The sequence below is a fragment of the Octopus bimaculoides genome, chromosome 16, assembly GCF_046866305.1.
Source record: "Octopus bimaculoides isolate indiv1 chromosome 16, ASM4686630v1, whole genome shotgun sequence".
Taxonomy (NCBI): domain Eukaryota; kingdom Metazoa; phylum Mollusca; class Cephalopoda; order Octopoda; family Octopodidae; genus Octopus; species Octopus bimaculoides.
Window position 1 is genome coordinate 44,615,616 of NC_142943.1, and position 8,526 is coordinate 44,624,141.

At 33.4% G+C, this 8,526-nt stretch overlaps 1 protein-coding gene across 1 annotated transcript in view; it reads left to right on the forward strand.

Moving 5' to 3' along the window:
• LOC106868962 (ADP-ribosylation factor-like protein 16) overlaps nucleotides 1-2,108 on the forward strand; it is a 27,302-nt gene extending 25,194 nt beyond the window's left edge. Inside the window, exon 6 of the transcript XR_016244654.1 lies at nucleotides 60-2,108. The gene's annotated coding sequence lies outside the window, so the exon portion shown is untranslated. The remainder of the gene's footprint in view (nucleotides 1-59) is intronic.
• Nucleotides 2,109-8,526: the final 6,418 nt, after the last annotated feature.

Genomic DNA, 8,526 nt, shown 5'->3' on the forward strand with positions numbered 1-8,526 from the left:
CACTTGTATGCAATGGTTGACACCTCATCATTTTCTTTTATTTATTTTTCATGGTCCAGTTGCAATGAAGCAAAGTCTTGGTGAGGAAGAATTTAACTGACATTAAATGTGGTAATATATGAATCGCACAGTTGTTGGCAACATTACTGTGTAATTCAATAATAATTATAATAATAATGATAATGACACATTGTTGAAATGCTAATTACAAAATGTTTTTAAAATGGAAAACATTCTATTTCTTTGGAAAAGGTAAAACAAAAAGATTGTGTATGTATGTATGTATGTATATATATATATATATACATATATATACAAAAAAAAATTCTATCCAAAAACGAGGTCTCTCTTTTTTTTTTTTCAATGTAATTGTAATATATTAAATGTTGTTGGTTATTATTGATAAAAACAATTTTGGGCCCATTTCTGTTGCATAAATTTTATCTAATTTTTGGGGTTTAAACAACAGCTAATATTGCTATATTTTCAAAACATTCATTTCTTTGGTGTTAATGATTTTTTTTTTTTTTTTGCTGTCATTTTATTTTTTAATATCATTTTTTCTTAAAGACCATACTGTACATTATCTTTGAACAGTCCAAATTATTTGTCTTTTGTTTTTTTCTATTCCACATTATCTGTCTTCTCCAAAAGACAATGGTCAACTTGGTTAAGTACCAGGACTTGCAGAAATGCCCAACACAACAAACAACAGGTTTCTAGTACAGTGAGTGTGCATTCTAAACTGCCCCTTTAACACAACAGTCAAAAGCCTTCAGTATCAGCATAACTTGGCCCCCTTGTTCCTATCTAAACACGCACACTCAAACACTTAGTTATACATCTTATGGTTTTAGACGTGTAAAGAAAATCTTCACATGGATTTTGATTCACTGAGAGACAAAGCAGGGAATTAATTGATGGTAAAAGTGAGTAGTGACTCAGAAACTTATTGAGGCAAAAAAATAAAAGCTGTTGTCAACCTCCTCTTAAATGTTCCTCCTATTCCCTTCCCAGACCTGGTCCCATCTGTTGACAAACTTGGCTGTGTGCTCCTATATCTAGTAGTGTATGTATGCAACAAAAGAGGTGTATGGTGTTGAGCTGGTGATAGGGTGTTCCAGAGAGAGAAAAAGTACAGAATATATGTTCAGAGTTATGTAATATAAGTATTAATGATGATTGGCTGGTTTTTAGTTAGATACATTTGATTCATGCCTGGCCTGACATGGGTAGTGTTCATTTGGTGAAGTTCATATCTAGAGGAAGTATGTTTAATATTTTGTTGTGTTCATGAAGTATGTTTGTTCTGCTTAAAGATTTTCATGTGTTAATTCAACTGTGATTTTAATTGTGATAAAGATGGAAGATATTTATGTGATAATTTCTGTGGAAATTTTTTGAAGTTTTTCTTGTAGATGTGGTTCTTCATTATGATGGATGGACTAGTTGTTTCTATGATAGTGATGTTGTGAGGCATGTAGATGTACATCTAGTGATAGTATATGTAATTCATGCTAGTTTCCCATTTTGGATACCATTTGTGATAACTTGGATTTATGTAATTTGATGTTCAAGTGTAAAACAATTAGGGACCAACCAGAGAGCCCATATGTATCCTTGTATGAGATGTGTGATGTTTTATATATGTTGTGACAAATGTCTTTTGGATGTTGTGAGTGCCTTCACTATGTAAATCTCCAATTCTCCCTTTCAAGCAGACTCTTGCATCCCCCATCTAAAAATGCTGCTTCTGGAATAAAAGTGGGGTACATGTCCTAACTTAAGACTTTGGGAATGCTGTACGCTGTACTGGAAAAAAGAAACTGTTATAAATTCTGTTGGGGCAGTAAGTTTGTTCAGGTATCAATATCCTTTCAATCACAATTATCAAGTCTTATAATATATCAGATGCACAAATTTCTTACACTGAGACCATTGTTCTTGTGAGAAAATGACAGAAACATTGTCCTGTCTTTTACCTTTATATACTCAGATTGGTATTTATTTGTTCTAATGTGATTCACTAAAACGATTTGCCAAATTTATGTCAAATTTCTGTATCTTTAATATTGATATGAAAATGAATAAAAATAATTTACAAACAATTGTTGTTCCATGTTGATATGGTGTGGCTGCACACACAAGCATCATACACCTCTGTTTATATTTTAACACCAGCTGTCTGATGGCCCACTGACAACATTTGGAGCTGGTCTTTTTACATGCAAAGTCTGAAGAGAATTTGTTCTTCGAAACAAAAATCCTACAGCAATGCATGCCTAACTTTTTTTCCAGGATAGATAATTTTTGTGTAATATAAAATTAATTGTTGATAATTTTCACTATCCTTATTGTACTTGTGATATTTTTTTGTATTCCTCTTTCCTTCATTTTTTCCGGGTATGAATTCTAAACAATCACTATTAAGAAGTGTAAGTAAAGAAAGCCTCTGGTGTTTAGAGAAAAAAGGAGGAAAAGTGAACTGATTGCTTTTCTGTTCTATTCTTAGATCTGGAAGAACAAGAAAATTGAAGCAGAATTTCATAATAGTGGTGTGGCATGCAGACCATCATATAACTTGTTCAACAATGCATTTTTATTCTTCTCTTCTGTTTTATTTTAACATGTGCACTGTTTTTCTTTTTCTTTTCCATTTTACAAATTCAGTGTGCACATGCACATTGCATGTTCATACTTCTCTTTCTGGTTCCTACTCAAAACTGTTTACAGATCACAACCATCTCACAAACTTGCAGTCATGAGGAGCGCTTTGATGGTTGTGGAGAAAAATAGAACGGGAGGTCCAAGAGAGAAAAGTAGTGAAAATAATTCTGCTTGTCTTTCCATCATAGTAAGAAAAAGCAGTGGTGTAAATTTTTTTTTTGTAGTCTGTTATTCTGTTCAAGAAGGAAACATGTAAAAGAGAGAAAACAAAAGAGTGGGAGGTCAAAGATAGAAAGGTAGAGAAAAGCGGAAATTTTACTGCTCGCCTTCCAACCATACTAAACCAGAAGACATGCTGTCAACATATTTTCTCCTGAAGTGCTGATGTTTTTAATGCACTGTGCAGCAGAGATCGAAGACTTGCCTATTCAAAAGTTGGACAGATTTAGATAAGAAATGGATGTTTAGTCAATTTGCATGTTTGCTTTATTGCCAGTTCTGGTTTATTTTGCATGATTATTCAGTACTGAAGAAAGTATATACTGCTTTTTGAAAAGATTTAACCCATGGAGAATATTTTTGATCTCTTAAGCCCTGAAATCAGTCGTGACTACTACCCAGAATTTTCTGAACAAATTCACACTTGGAGCAAAAAGAAGCATCTGGCAAACTATTGTTTTATGATCAAAAAGAAACATTTTCATCCATTAATCCATACCAATGCTTAAAAATTTTATTTCAAATATTTAAATTTATTTTAAAAATGTTACAAAAAAATGGAAGCCAGCACCCAAATCTTTAGAATAAAGCTTCAATTCATTAAAAAAAATTATAACCCAGTAACATTTTTCATGCTTTCATTCATCCCAAGGAAGGCAAAAAGTCAATTAGCTCAGTTTCCTCTCTACTTTCCCAACCTTTTGTAACAAGAAGCTTTGAAGGTAAAAAAAATATTATCATTCTCAGAAAAGAGAAGTCAAAATCTAAGTGGGGAGCAAAGAATATCATCATTATTTTGATTCCAAGTATTATAAACAGTATGAGTGGATGATAGGATGTCCATTCTGAACAAATTGTTCTGTTTCCTATATCTGTTATTTTGTCAACATAAGAACACATGGAGAGCTACTGGCTATTGCAATTTGAACAATTTGATTACAGTTTTGTCAAAACACAAAAATTTCAGAACCATTTGAATTCTGTAATTGCTCTGAAAGCCTTTAGCTGACAATGAATAGATACAGTGATTGATTAATGGAAAGCAGCTTCAATTCCGTTCCATAATTGATCAGTTGAGAAAAATAATGAAATATTGAAAAGGCTAATTTATTGTATTGAAATTTTGGCCTGTCAAGAATTACCATTTAAGAACATGATGAAACAGAAAAATCAAACAATAAGGATAATTTTCTGGTTATATGTGAAGCAGTAGCGGAATACAATGATTGTTGAAGATCATATTCAAATTTCATGAAGAGAAATGCCAAGTGCACATTTTCTAGATTTTCAAGTGATATTCAATATGAGATCATTAATTGTATAGCTGCTACAACTGAAGCTGAAATTAAGGCAATGATAAAAAACAAAAAAAAACCAGCATTTGTTGCTATCATTCTTAATGAGGTTACACTCTTCAAATGAAATCTCAGTTGTCACACATTTCGTGATTTGTTGAGAAAGAAAAACTTCAAGAATGGTTTTGGGGTATGTTGATGTCAGTAAAAACAGAAAAGCTGCATTTCTGACAGAAGTTCAAAAATTAATTTGTTAATGAATTCAATTGTGGCCAAAAATTCATCTCACAAACTTAATGATGAAGCATGATGACTGGGCATTTGGATGGTGAGTAAGTTAGAATAAAGATTTTTAGTGCAAATATCATTATACATTATTAAGCACATTCACTTAATTTGGTACTCTCTCAATCAATTTCAAGTATACATGTTGAGTTTTCCTCCACACTTTAAAAAGGGTTTCAACTTTTTCCTCAAAGTCAACAGCTTGAAGGTGATTTCCTAAGTTACCTGAGACAAATTGGAATTATTCATCTCAACAAGTATCCATTTTGTCCAACAAAAGTAGTGTTTTTTGGGGTATTTTCAGCCACGCTAGAAAATCTAGAGGATTAGAGTACTTCAGAATTAGTACATGTAAGTGGAATCATTGCAATCCTAGGAAATTTTAAGTTTAAATTTTCATTAGTGGCTTGAAGATTCTGTTTTCAGTTCTTCTAAAAGGTTTGCTTGATATTTTGAGGTCTAAGAACTTAAAAAAAAAAAAAAAAAAAAAAAAAAAAAGGGTCAATATTGTCATGGTAAGTACAATTGTATCAATCATGGTGTAAGAATAAGCTGGTTGTATATATTACAAGTGCAAAACTCTTGAACATTTAACATCAGATTTAAGGGAAGATTGAACATACATACATAAATTATCAAATCCTTACTGTTAGTGAGACTAAGATACAGGGATTGATTTAAATGTGTTTGCTCAGATATTAGTTATCTTAAAGATCCAAGACAGACAAATCTTGTTGAAGCTTTGTTTTGATTTGCCAAGTCATGTTCTCTTTGAATACCATGAGAGCTTTGGTTGATTTCTAGTACTAAACTGCTTAACTAGAGAAAAAGATGTGAATCTAAAGGACACTTGACATGATGTTCTAACTGGTAGTCTGATCTGCAAACTAATTGGTTGATAAATAGAGTGTTTACATTAAGACCACATGTCCCAACTACAGCTCACTTATGATAGCAAACTTATAGTTCAGTGAAAAAGGATTCAGATCCTAGGGATCACTACAATATCAAGAACAAGTTTGAAGAATTTCACTGCTGGGTTCTGAATGGTGTCGCTGAACCACCACAAAAGAGTGGCTGCCATCAAGAATCAGAAGCTGTTTTAAGAACTTTGTTTAACAACATCTTGCTGGAAGTTATGGCTCATTTGTTTTAAATCTTTGAGTTCAGATTTGTTGAATTGTTGATTCTGAAGTTTTTTCATGTTTATGAAAAAATTTTTGATGGAAACGTTTTCATTTTTGGATGTCTATAAAAACATATTGGATTTTTGATGGATTGAAATGCGAGCCGAAATCAGTTTATGTTGCAGATTTTGCAAAGCAAGTCACAAACATAATATGGGAGCTTGAACTAAACCAAGCTCTGGCATAAGTAACAAAATTTAGTCTGATTCTGACCATACCTGCCACATCTGCTTCCTGAGAGAAACCACTTTCTCCGTTAAAGTAAATAATTATATGAGGTGATCTCAAAGGGAAGAGAGATTGAGTAATTTGGTCTTCATTTCCATGAATAAAGACCTTTTGAAGAAGACGAAGGTAGAGCATGGTGCTGATACATTTTATAGCAATAAATTTGCAGAAAAAACAAAGAATTGAACAGATACACAAATTTTAAATAGCTCATTATTTGTAGGTTCTATTATTTTCTCAGATTTTGCTTGTAACCAATAGCAGCCATCATAGCAGGAGCATCAGCAGGTATTGCTAACAGGGGAACAGCAAGTCCAGTGGAGAGGGGTATCAATCTCAAAGCATGGCCTGCTGGTAGAAGTGCATCTTATTAAAATTAGTTCATACCACATTCACACATAGCAGTTAAGGAATGACGCTTCACTGCCCCTCTCTCTACTTTAGTTATCGGGCTGCAAGCCCTGATTTCGAAGTCACTCTTTGTTACTGAAGTATATATATATATAGTAAAATCTATTTGCCAATGTAAAGTGGCAGTCCTGATGAGGGCAATGTTACTACCTTTTTTAGCCCCAGGAAAACATCTTTCCCAGCTGGCCACTCACACATAATTGCATCCTTACACCTTGAACAAGGGAGCTAATGTTCCCTCTCAGCTTGAAACGGTAACTGCGGACCATGGTTTCTGGGTTATTTCTCTTCATTGGCACAGGATAACTGTTGGCTAGAGATGGCAACACTAAGCCTTGTTCAAGGTATATACTCTTAAAGTGACACACAGTCACTGATCTCATAAAGAGGAAAACAATATTTTAAATCTATGAGGGAGAAGTAAGTAGTAACATGCTACAGAGTAAAATTTATTTGCCAACGTAAAGTGACAGTCCTGATTAGGATGATGTTACTACCTTTTTTTAGCCCCAGGAAAACATAAAATGAGTCAAAAGTTTTGTGTAATAATAGTAGACTGCTGTTACAGGTAGGAGTTTAAATATGTTGGACTGTCACAGAATGATGTTCAGAGATTTTCAAGAGACACACAAAATCAAATTTCACCCCACAAGTTGCATAACACATAATATTCAATATAATAAACATTCATAAATTCAATGTGTTATTGTTTTGGTTTAAATCCTGCTGAAGTTAACTTTTTCATAATTTCAAAGTCAATAAAATAAAGTACCAGGTGAATACTTGGGCTAATTTAGTCAACTAACCTCCTCCTCCAAGTTTCTGGCCTTGTGCCTAAATGAACATTATAGTTGGATGCTGGCTTTTTCTTTGTCATTAGCCAATATCATAAAACCAAAGATTTTCAAAAAATTGGATGGAATTTTTACATGTCTGAGTCATGAAAAGCTATTCTACAAGGCAAGTTTTTATTTGACTTCTAAACACACAAAAGGCAATTTTTTTATCAACATTTTGAAGTACGTTTAGGTTCACCTTCATTCCTAATGGCATCAACTCAACAAAGCAAAAATAACAACAATTCTTCAAATGTGAAGTGGAAGCACCAACAAGCCTGCTTTGCAACATTCCATACATTTAAAAACAGAAAATCTTTGTACTTGTACTATTTGTATTTTCAGAGAAAAATAGTTTTTAGCAAATGATTCCGAGTACTTGCTTGGAAACTAAATTAACACCTGCATACAAACAAAACATCATTGAGCAAAAAAATGTATACAAGACTATTTTGGAGCTGTGCCATCTTGCGAGCATTAAACCAAGTGTAAATAAGACTGATAGTGCCACAAAGACAGGCCAGTTTTCTCATTTTAGGTAGCAAAATCTATGTAAAGGCTTTCTGTTCTGAAGAACTGAATAAAAAAAAAAAAAAAAAAAGGTAAGAACAAGCAAGTTCTGGAAGTTGGCATTCCAGTCACATTATCAGTTGTAGCACTGATTGTAGCTTCAAGACTGGCCAGATAAATGTCACCATGTATTCACTCAAATACAGCCCTATGGACATGGAGCAAAAGAGTGTAGTTGACTCCTGATCTTTGATCTGTTACATGGATTTTAGTGTTATCTAAACACTGTGGCTAGACATTTCTTTTGCCAGGCCACTCCACAGGCTGTTTCTTTGTCTGTGATGTCACTATACACCACAGACCTTGTATCTACAAACATAAAAAGTGCTGACTTGAGCAACTATTATTTCAATTAACTGAATTTTTTCTAGAAACTGTTTTTGATAAATTGTTTCAATGAATTGTGTGAATACCTGTTCAACCTATATCGGCATGGGTAAAACCCAACTAATATTGGTTTCAAATTTTGGTACAAAGCCAGCAATTTCGGGAGTAGGACTTGAGTCAATTAAATCGATTCCAGTGCTCAACTGGTACTTATTTTATCAATCTCAAAAGGGGGAAAGGCAAAGTTGACCACAGTAGCATTTGAACTCAGATCGTAAAGATGGATAAAATGCCGCTAAGCATTTTGCTGGGCATGCTAACCATTCTGCCATCTCACTGCCTTAAACCCAACTAATATTAATTTCTAATAGCACAAGGACACAAAATTTGAGAAAGAGCAGAGACAATTAAACTGAGACTGTCAACCCTAACCTGGAAGAACAAAAGGCAAAGACAATTAAGATGGATTTAAACACTGAATATAAAGAGATAAATGAAAAC